The sequence below is a fragment of the Electrona antarctica genome (assembly GCF_951216825.1).
Source record: "Electrona antarctica genome assembly, contig: scaffold_54, whole genome shotgun sequence".
Taxonomy (NCBI): Eukaryota; Metazoa; Chordata; class Actinopteri; order Myctophiformes; family Myctophidae; genus Electrona; species Electrona antarctica.
Window position 1 is genome coordinate 367,107 of NW_027637297.1, and position 10,000 is coordinate 377,106.

Sequence of the window (10,000 nt, forward strand, 5' to 3'; positions counted from 1 at the left end):
GACTCACTCCAAATCTAAACTATGGAATGAATTTCCCATTGCAGTCAGAACTACAGACTCACTCCCAATCTAAACTATGGAATGAACTTCCCATTGCAGTCAGAACTACAGACTCACTCCCAATCTAAACTATGGAATGAACTTCCCATTGCAGTCAGAACTACAGACTCACTCCCAATCTAAACTATGGAATGAACTTCCCATTGCAGTCAGAACTACAGACTCACCCCCAATCTAAACTATGGAATGAATTTCGCATTGCAGTCAGAACTACAGACTCACTCCCAATCTAAACTATGGAATGAACTTCGCATTGCAGTCAGAACTACAGACTCACTCCCAATCTAAACTATGGAATGAACTTCCCATTGCAGTCAGAACTACAGACTCACCCCCAATCTAAACTATGGAATGAATTTCGCATTGCAGTCAGAACTACAGACTCACTCCCAATCTAAACTATGGAATGAACTTCGCATTGCAGTCAGAACTACAGACTCACTCCCAATCTTCCACTGTAGTCTGAAAACCCACCTCTTCAGACTCCATTTTAGCCCGTAGCCCCTCCCCTAGCCTCGACCACCTTACACCTGATTGCTTTAGACAGACCATCGATAACGTTTTGTTCCAGGACCTGCAGTCGAAGGAACTCCATCTCTCTCTCCTCTTGGTTAGTAGTAGTAGTAGTAGTAGTAGTATTAGTAGTAATAGTAATAGTAATAGTAGTAGTAGTAGTAGTAGTAGTAGTAGTAGTAGTAGTAGTAGTAGTAGTAATAGTACCTTAGAGAGGTCGTCGATAACGTTCTGTTGTTCCAGGACCTGCAGTCGAAGGAACTCCATCTCTCTCTCCTCTTGGCTTCTCTCCAGGTCGTTGAGCGAGTTGGGTCTCCTCACCGGCCCCCTCTGATGATGTCATAATTTATTTTATTATTTTAATATTGTACTAAAACATAATTAAATATGTATAATATTATATTATACTAAACATAATTAAATATGTATAATATTGTACTAAACGTAATACAATATGTATAATATTGTGATGAACTCTAAATGTTTTTTTAAATGTGTATGGTGTATTAAAGGGGAGGAGCATAGGGTTTTAAAGGGGAGGGGCATGTGTTACCATGGTATCCATCTCCATGTTCTCCTGGATAATGGGATCATGTGTGTTATCATGGTAACCATATCCATGTTCTCCTGGGTGATGGGATCATATGTGTTACCATGGTAACCATCTCCATGTTCCCCTGGGTGATGGGATCATGTATGTTATCATGATAACCATATTCATGTTCTCCTGGGTGATGGGATCATGTATGTTACCATGGTAACCATCTCCATGTTCTCCTGGGTGATGGGATCATATATGTTACCATGGTAACCATCTCCATGTTCTCCTGGGTGATGGGATCATATATGTTACCATGGTAACCATCTCCAGTTTCTCCTGGGTGATGGGATAATGTATGTTACCATGGTAACCATCTCCATGTTCTCCTGGGTGATGGGATCATAGATGTTACCATGGTAACCATATCCATGTTCTCCTGGGTGATGGGATCATATATGTTACCCCTCTCCATGTTCTCCTGGGTGATGGGATCATGTATGTTACCATGGTAACCATCTCCATGTTCTCCTGGGTGATGGGATCATATATGTTACCATGGTAACCATCTCCAGTTTCTCCTGGGTGATGGGATAATGTATGTTACCATGGTAACCAACTCCATGTTCTCCTGGGTGATGGTATCATATATGTTACCATGGTAAACATATCCATGTTCTCCTGGGTGATGGGATCATATATGTTACCATGGTAACCCTCTCCATGTTCTCCTGGGTGATGGGATCATGTATGTTACCATGGTAACCATCTCCATGTTCTCCTGGGTGATGGGATCATGTATGTTACCATGGTAACCCTCTCCATGTTCTCCTGGGTGATGGGATCATGTATGTTACCATGGTAACCCTCTCCATGTTCTCCTGGGTGATGGGATCATGTATGTTACCATGGTAACCATCTCCATGTTCTCCTGGGTGATGGGATCATGTATGTTATCATGGTAACCCTCTCCATGTTCTCCTGGGTGATGGGATCATGTATGTTACCATGGTAACCCTCTCCATGTTCTCCTGGGTGATGGGATCATGTATGTTACCATGGTAACCCTCTCCATGTTCTCCTGGGTGATGGGATCATGTATGTTACCATGGTAACCCTCTCCATGTTCTCCTGGGTGATGGGATCATGTATGTTACCATGGTAACCATCTCCATGTTCTCCTGGGTGATGAAGCGTATCTTGTTGTCAAGGCGACGCAGCGCCAGCGCCATTTCCTCGTTCTTCCTGCTGAGTCGTCGATTCTTATCCAATAGCGGCTGGAACTGAGACTCCGCCTCCCGTAGGCGCTTTAACTGTTAACGAATAAATTAATAACATCATGAATACATTAATGACATCAGGAGTTAACGAGTTAGGACGAGTTTTGGCTAAAGGCTCAGCCTGCGTGTGTGTGTGTGCGTGCGTGCGTGTGAGCGCGCGTGTAAGTGTGCGTGTGTGTGTGTGTGCGTACCAGTTCGTTGTGTGTGTGCGTGCGTGTGTGCGTGCGTGCGTGCGTGTGCGCGCGTGTGTAAGTGTGCGTGTGTGTGTGTGTGCGTACCAGTTCGTTGCGTTCCTCCGACAGCAGTGCGTTGCGATCTTCCAGTTTTCGTACCGAGGCGCTGAGCTCAGCGATCTTCAGCTGGAACCTCCTGTTGTCCCTGTCATCACCCTGGAACATGAATACATTACACTGTCACCACCCTGGAACATGAATACATTACTGTCACCACCCTGGAACATGAATACATTACTGTCACCACCCTGGAACATGAATACATTACTGTCATCACCCTGGAACATGAATACATTACTGTCATCACCCTGGAACATGAATACATTACTGTCACCACCCTGGAACATGAATACATTACTGTCACCACCCTGGAACATGAATACATTACTGTCATCACCCTGGAACATGAATACATTACTGTCATCACCCTGGAACATGAATACATTACTGTCATCACCCTGGAACATGAATACATTACACTGTCATCACCCTGGAACATGAATACATTACACTGTCATCACCCTGGAACATGAATACATTACACTGTCATCACCCTGGAACATGAATACATTACACTGTCACCACCCTGGAACATGAATACATTACTGTCATCACCCTGGAACATGAATACATTACACTGTCACCACCCTGGAACATGAATACATTACACTGTCATCACCCTGGAACATGAATACATTACTGTCATCACCCTGGAACATGAATACATTACACTGTCACCACCCTGGAACATGAATACATTACTGTCATCACCCTGGAACATGAATACATTACTGTCACCACCCTGGAACATGAATACATTACTGTCATCACCCTGGAACATGAATACATTACACTGTCACCACCCTGGAACATGAATACATTACACTGTCACCACCCTGGAACATGAATACATTACTGTCATCACCCTGGAACATGAATACATTACACTGTCACCACCCTGGAACATGAATACATTACACTGTCATCACCCTGGAACATGAATACATTGCACTGTCATCACCCTGGAACATGAATACATTACACTGTCATCACCCTGGAACATGAATACATTACTGTCACCACCCTGGAACATGAATACATTACACTGTCATCACCCTGGAACATGAATACATTACACTGTCATCACCCTGGAACATGAATACATTACTGTCACCACCCTGGAACATGAATACATTACTGTCATCACCCTGGAACATGAATACATTACTGTCATCACCCTGGAACATGAATACATTACTGTCACCACCCTGGAACATGAATACATTACTGTCATCACCCTGGAACATGAATACATTACTGTCATCACCCTGGAACATGAATACATTACTGTCATCACCCTGGAACATGAATACATTACTGTCATCACCCTGGAACATGAATACATTACTGTCATCACCCTGGAACATGAATACATTACTGTCATCACCCTGGAACATGAATACATTACACTGTCACCACCCTGGAACATGAATACATTACTGTCATCACCCTGGAACATGAATACATTACACTGTCATCACCCTGGAACATGAATACATTACACTGTCATCACCCTGGAACATGAATACATTACTGTCACCACCCTGGAACATGAATACATTACACTGTCATCACCCTGGAACATGAATACATTACACTGTCATCACCCTGGAACATGAATACATTACTGTCATCACCCTGGAACATGAATACATTACTGTCACCACCCTGGAACATGAATACATTACTGTCATCACCCTGGAACATGAATACATTACTGTCATCACCCTGGAACATGAATACATTACTGTCACCACCCTGGAACATGAATACATTACTGTCATCACCCTGGAACATGAATACATTACACTGTCATCACCCTGGAACATGAATACATTACACTGTCATCACCCTGGAACATGAATACATTACACTGTCATCACCCTGGAACATGAATACATTACACTGTCATCACCCTGGAACATGAATACATTACTGTCACCACCCTGGAACATGAATACATTACTGTCACCACCCTGGAACATGAATACATTACACTGTCATCACCCTGGAACATGAATACATTACACTGTCATCACCCTGGAACATGAATACATTACACTGTCATCACCCTGGAACATGAATACATTACTGTCACCACCCTGGAACATGAATACATTACTGTCATCACCCTGGAACATGAATACATTACTGTCATCACCCTGGAACATGAATACATTACTGTCACCACCCTGGAACATGAATACATTACACTGTCATCACCCTGGAACATGAATACATTACACTGTCATCACCCTGGAACATGAATACATTACACTGTCATCACCCTGGAACATGAATACATTACACTGTCACCACCCTGGAACATGAATACATTACTGTCACCACCCTGGAACATGAATACATTACACTGTCACCACCCTGGAACATGAATACATTACTGTCATCACCCTGGAACATGAATACATTACACTGTCATCACCCTGGAACATGAATACATTACTGTCATCACCCTGGAACATGAATACATTACACTGTCATCACCCTGGAACATGAATACATTACTGTCACCACCCTGGAACATGAATACATTACTGTCACCACCCTGGAACATGAATACATTACTGTCATCACCCTGGAACATGAATACATTACACTGTCATCACCCTGGAACATGAATACATTACTGTCATCACCCTGGAACATGAATACATTACACTGTCATCACCCTGGAACATGAATACATTACACTGTCACCACCCTGGAACATGAATACATTACACTGTCACCACCCTGGAACATGAATACATTACTGTCATCACCCTGGAACATGAATACATTACACTGTCACCACCCTGGAACATGAATACATTACTGTCACCACCCTGGAACATGAATACATTACTGTCATCACCCTGGAACATGAATACATTACTGTCATCACCCTGGAACATGAATACATTACTGTCATCACCCTGGAACATGAATACATTACTGTCATCACCCTGGAACATGAATACATTACTGTCACCACCCTGGAACATGAATACATTACTGTCACCACCCTGGAACATGAATACATTACTGTCACCACCCCGGAACATGAATACATTACTGTCACCACCCTGGAACATGAATACATTACTGTCACCACCCTGGAACATGAATACATTACTGTCATCACCCTGGAACATGAATACATTACTGTCATCACCCTGGAACATGAATACATTACACTGTCATCACCCTGGAACATGAATACATTACACTGTCATCACCCTGGAACATGAATACATTACACTGTCATCACCCTGGAACATGAATACATTACACTGTCATCACCCTGGAACATGAATACATTACTGTCACCACCCTGGAACATGAATACATTACTGTCATCACCCTGGAACATGAATACATTACACTGTCACCACCCTGGAACATGAATACATTACTGTCATCACCCTGGAACATGAATACATTACTGTCACCACCCTGGAACATGAATACATTACTGTCACCACCCTGGAACATGAATACATTACTGTCACCACCCTGGAACATGAATACATTACTGTCATCACCCTGGAACATGAATACATTACACTGTCACCACCCTGGAACATGAATACATTACACTGTCATCACCCTGGAACATGAATACATTACACTGTCATCACCCTGGAACATGAATACATTACACTGTCATCACCCTGGAACATGAATACATTACACTGTCATCACCCTGGAACATGAATACATTACACTGTCATCACCCTGGAACATGAATACATTACTGTCATCACCCTGGAACATGAATACATTACACTGTCACCACCCTGGAACATGAATACATTACACTGTCATCACCCTGGAACATGAATACATTACTGTCATCACCCTGGAACATGAATACATTACTGTCATCACCCTGGAACATGAATACATTACACTGTCATCACCCTGGAACATGAATACATTACACTGTCATCACCCTGGAACATGAATACATTACACTGTCATCACCCTGGAACATGAATACATTACTGTCACCACCCTGGAACATGAATACATTACTGTCATCACCCTGGAACATGAATACATTACACTGTCATCACCCTGGAACATGAATACATTACACTGTCATCACCCTGGAACATGAATACATTACTGTCACCACCCTGGAACATGAATACATTACTGTCATCACCCTGGAACATGAATACATTACACTGTCACCACCCTGGAACATGAATACATTACTGTCATCACCCTGGAACATGAATACATTACACTGTCACCACCCTGGAACATGAATACATTACACTGTCATCACCCTGGAACATGAATACATTACTGTCACCACCCTGGAACATGAATACATTACTGTCACCACCCTGGAACATGAATACATTACACTGTCACCACCCTGGAACATGAATACATTACTGTCATCACCCTGGAACATGAATACATTACTGTCATCACCCTGGAACATGAATACATTACACGGTCACCACCCTGGAACATGAATACATTACTGTCACCACCCTGGAACATGAATACATTACACTGTCATCACCCTGGAACATGAATACATTACACTGTCATCACCCTGGAACATGAATACATTACACTGTCATCACCCTGGAACATGAATACATTACACTGTCATCACCCTGGAACATGAATACATTACTGTCACCACCCTGGAACATGAATACATTACTGTCACCACCCTGGAACATGAATACATTACACTGTCATCACCCTGGAACATGAATACATTACACTGTCATCACCCTGGAACATGAATACATTACACTGTCACCACCCTGGAACATGAATACATTACTGTCACCACCCTGGAACATGAATACATTACTGTCACCACCCTGGAACATGAATACATTACACTGTCATCACCCTGGAACATGAATACATTACACTGTCATCACCCTGGAACATGAATACATTACACTGTCACCACCCTGGAACATGAATACATTACACTGTCACCACCCTGGAACATGAATACATTACACTGTCATCACCCTGGAACATGAATACATTACACTGTCATCACCCTGGAACATGAATACATTACTGTCACCACCCTGGAACATGAATACATTACTGTCACCACCCTGGAACATGAATACATTACACTGTCATCACCCTGGAACATGAATACATTACACTGTCATCACCCTGGAACATGAATACATTACACTGTCACCACCCTGGAACATGAATACATTACACTGTCACCACCCTGGAACATGAATACATTACACTGTCACCACCCTGGAACATGAATACATTACACTGTCACCACCCTGGAACATGAATACATTACTGTCACCACCCTGGAACATGAATACATTACACTGTCATCACCCTGGAACATGAATACATTACTGTCACCACCCTGGAACATGAATACATTACACTGTCACCACCCTGGAACATGAATACATTACTGTCACCACCCTGGAACATGAATACATTACTGTCACCACCCTGGAACATGAATACATTACACTGTCATCACCCTGGAACATGAATACATTACACTGTCACCACCCTGGAACATGAATACATTACTGTCACCACCCTGGAACATGAATAATTGCGACCAAAGGTCGCTTTTAACAAGTTAACTGCCACCTGGTGGATGCAAAGCCAACGCTAGACTGCCGACCCGGAACTACTTATTGTCTCCACCAGGCCGAAGGCATGGGGAGAGAGTATGTTTTGCACTCCGTCCGTGTGTGTGTGTGTGTGTGTCCGTGTGTCCGTGTGTGTGTCCTTCCGTCCGTCTGTTACCAGCTAATCTCCGGCACCGTTAACCCGGTCGATGCCAAACTTTGCACACACACTCCCTGGATGCCAACGATGAACCTCTGCCCCACATTTTCCAGAACGGCCTGTTATAGCGCCACCAGGAGGCCGCTTTGTGCAAAACAAGTTTTGGACAGTACACCTACAGATTTTGTCCAAACATCACACAAATTGGTACACAGTCTCTCTAGAGCCATTCAACGAAACTGGTCTTTCAGATTTCTCAGACTCCATCCTGATTGGCTAAGATTGGCTTCCAAAGTTCGCAGGAGTGCTCAGTTTCAAACAAAATGCTGCAAATCATGAACACATCGTGTGATTTCCGTGAAATTGTGCACGCACATTCCCACTAGGCCGAGGAAGAAATGCCACATGAACATTTTCAACTCAGCCTCATGGTGGCGCTATAACTGGCCGCAAAGTGTTTTTACCTCTAACTGCATGGATCTGTGGATAACTTTGTATGCCAACTCCCTAGAGGCCAAGGAAAAACCTTTGCCTGGAATTTTTCACATCTGCTCTTTATAGCGCCACCAGGAGGCCGACATATGTAAAACACATTTTCTAATATTACTCCTTCAGATTTTATCCAAATTTCACGCAAATCAGTACACATGTTCTCCATAGTCATGTGATCAAGACGGGTTTGTTTGATTTCTCATAATCCACCCTCATTGGCTACGATTGGCTTCTAAACTTTTCAGGAGTAGCCCGCTTTGTACCCGTTTTGTACAAATCGCCACAACTACTCAACGGAGCGTCCCATTGCGGTGAAACTGTGAATGCATATTCCCACTAGGCTGAGGAAGAAATGCCACTTGACAGTTTTCGAATCAGCTTCATGGTGGCGCTACAACAGGCCAAGCTGCGTCTCACACACACACACACGTTTATATATTACTCCTACACATTTTGCCAAACATCACACACACTGGTGGAGACCTGTGCCCGGAAGGGCACTTTTTCTAGTTTTTAGTGTGTTGCATGCTGGATACATGTCCGACTTGGGCGGCCATCTTAGATGCTAAATTAGCGTCAATGCTAGCGAGCTAAAATTAAGCCATCATTGCTCGAGAAAGCGCCAATGTTCCAATCGGGATCACCGGATAATCAGATGTTTCAGATGTATCTCCACAGACACAGAAAGGTAGACTCCTCCTTCGGCTCTGGGCCGTCTGTATCTCCACAGACACAGAAAGGTAGACTCCTCCTTCGGCTCTGGGCCGTCTGTATCTCCACAGACACAGAAAGGTAGACGCCTCCTTCGGCTCTGGGCCGTCTGTATCTCCACAGACACAGAAAGGTAGACTCCTCCTTCGGCTCTGGGGTGTCTGTATCTCCACAGACACAGAAAGGTAGACTCCTCCTTCGGCTCTGGGGCGTCTGTATCTCCACAGACACAGAAAGGTAGACGCCTCCTCGCTGCTTCTTCACCTGGAAAGGAGCCAGCTTAGGTGGTTCGGGCATCTGGTTAGGAGGCCTCTCGGGCGTCTCCCTAGGGAGGTCCTCGA

General features: G+C 43.7%; 1 pseudogene across 1 annotated transcript in view; it reads right to left on the minus strand.

Annotated features, from left to right (window-relative positions):
* The window catches only part of LOC306919004 (janus kinase and microtubule-interacting protein 3-like), a 28,265-nt pseudogene that overhangs the window by 13,001 nt on the left and 5,264 nt on the right, over nt 1–10,000 (minus strand). Inside the window, exons 5-7 of the transcript in view lie at nt 2,670–2,780; nt 2,269–2,424; nt 781–891 (exon numbers count right to left, since the gene is read on the minus strand). The product of the transcript in view is annotated as a janus kinase and microtubule-interacting protein 3-like (transcript). The remainder of the gene's footprint in view (nt 1–780; nt 892–2,268; nt 2,425–2,669; nt 2,781–10,000) is intronic.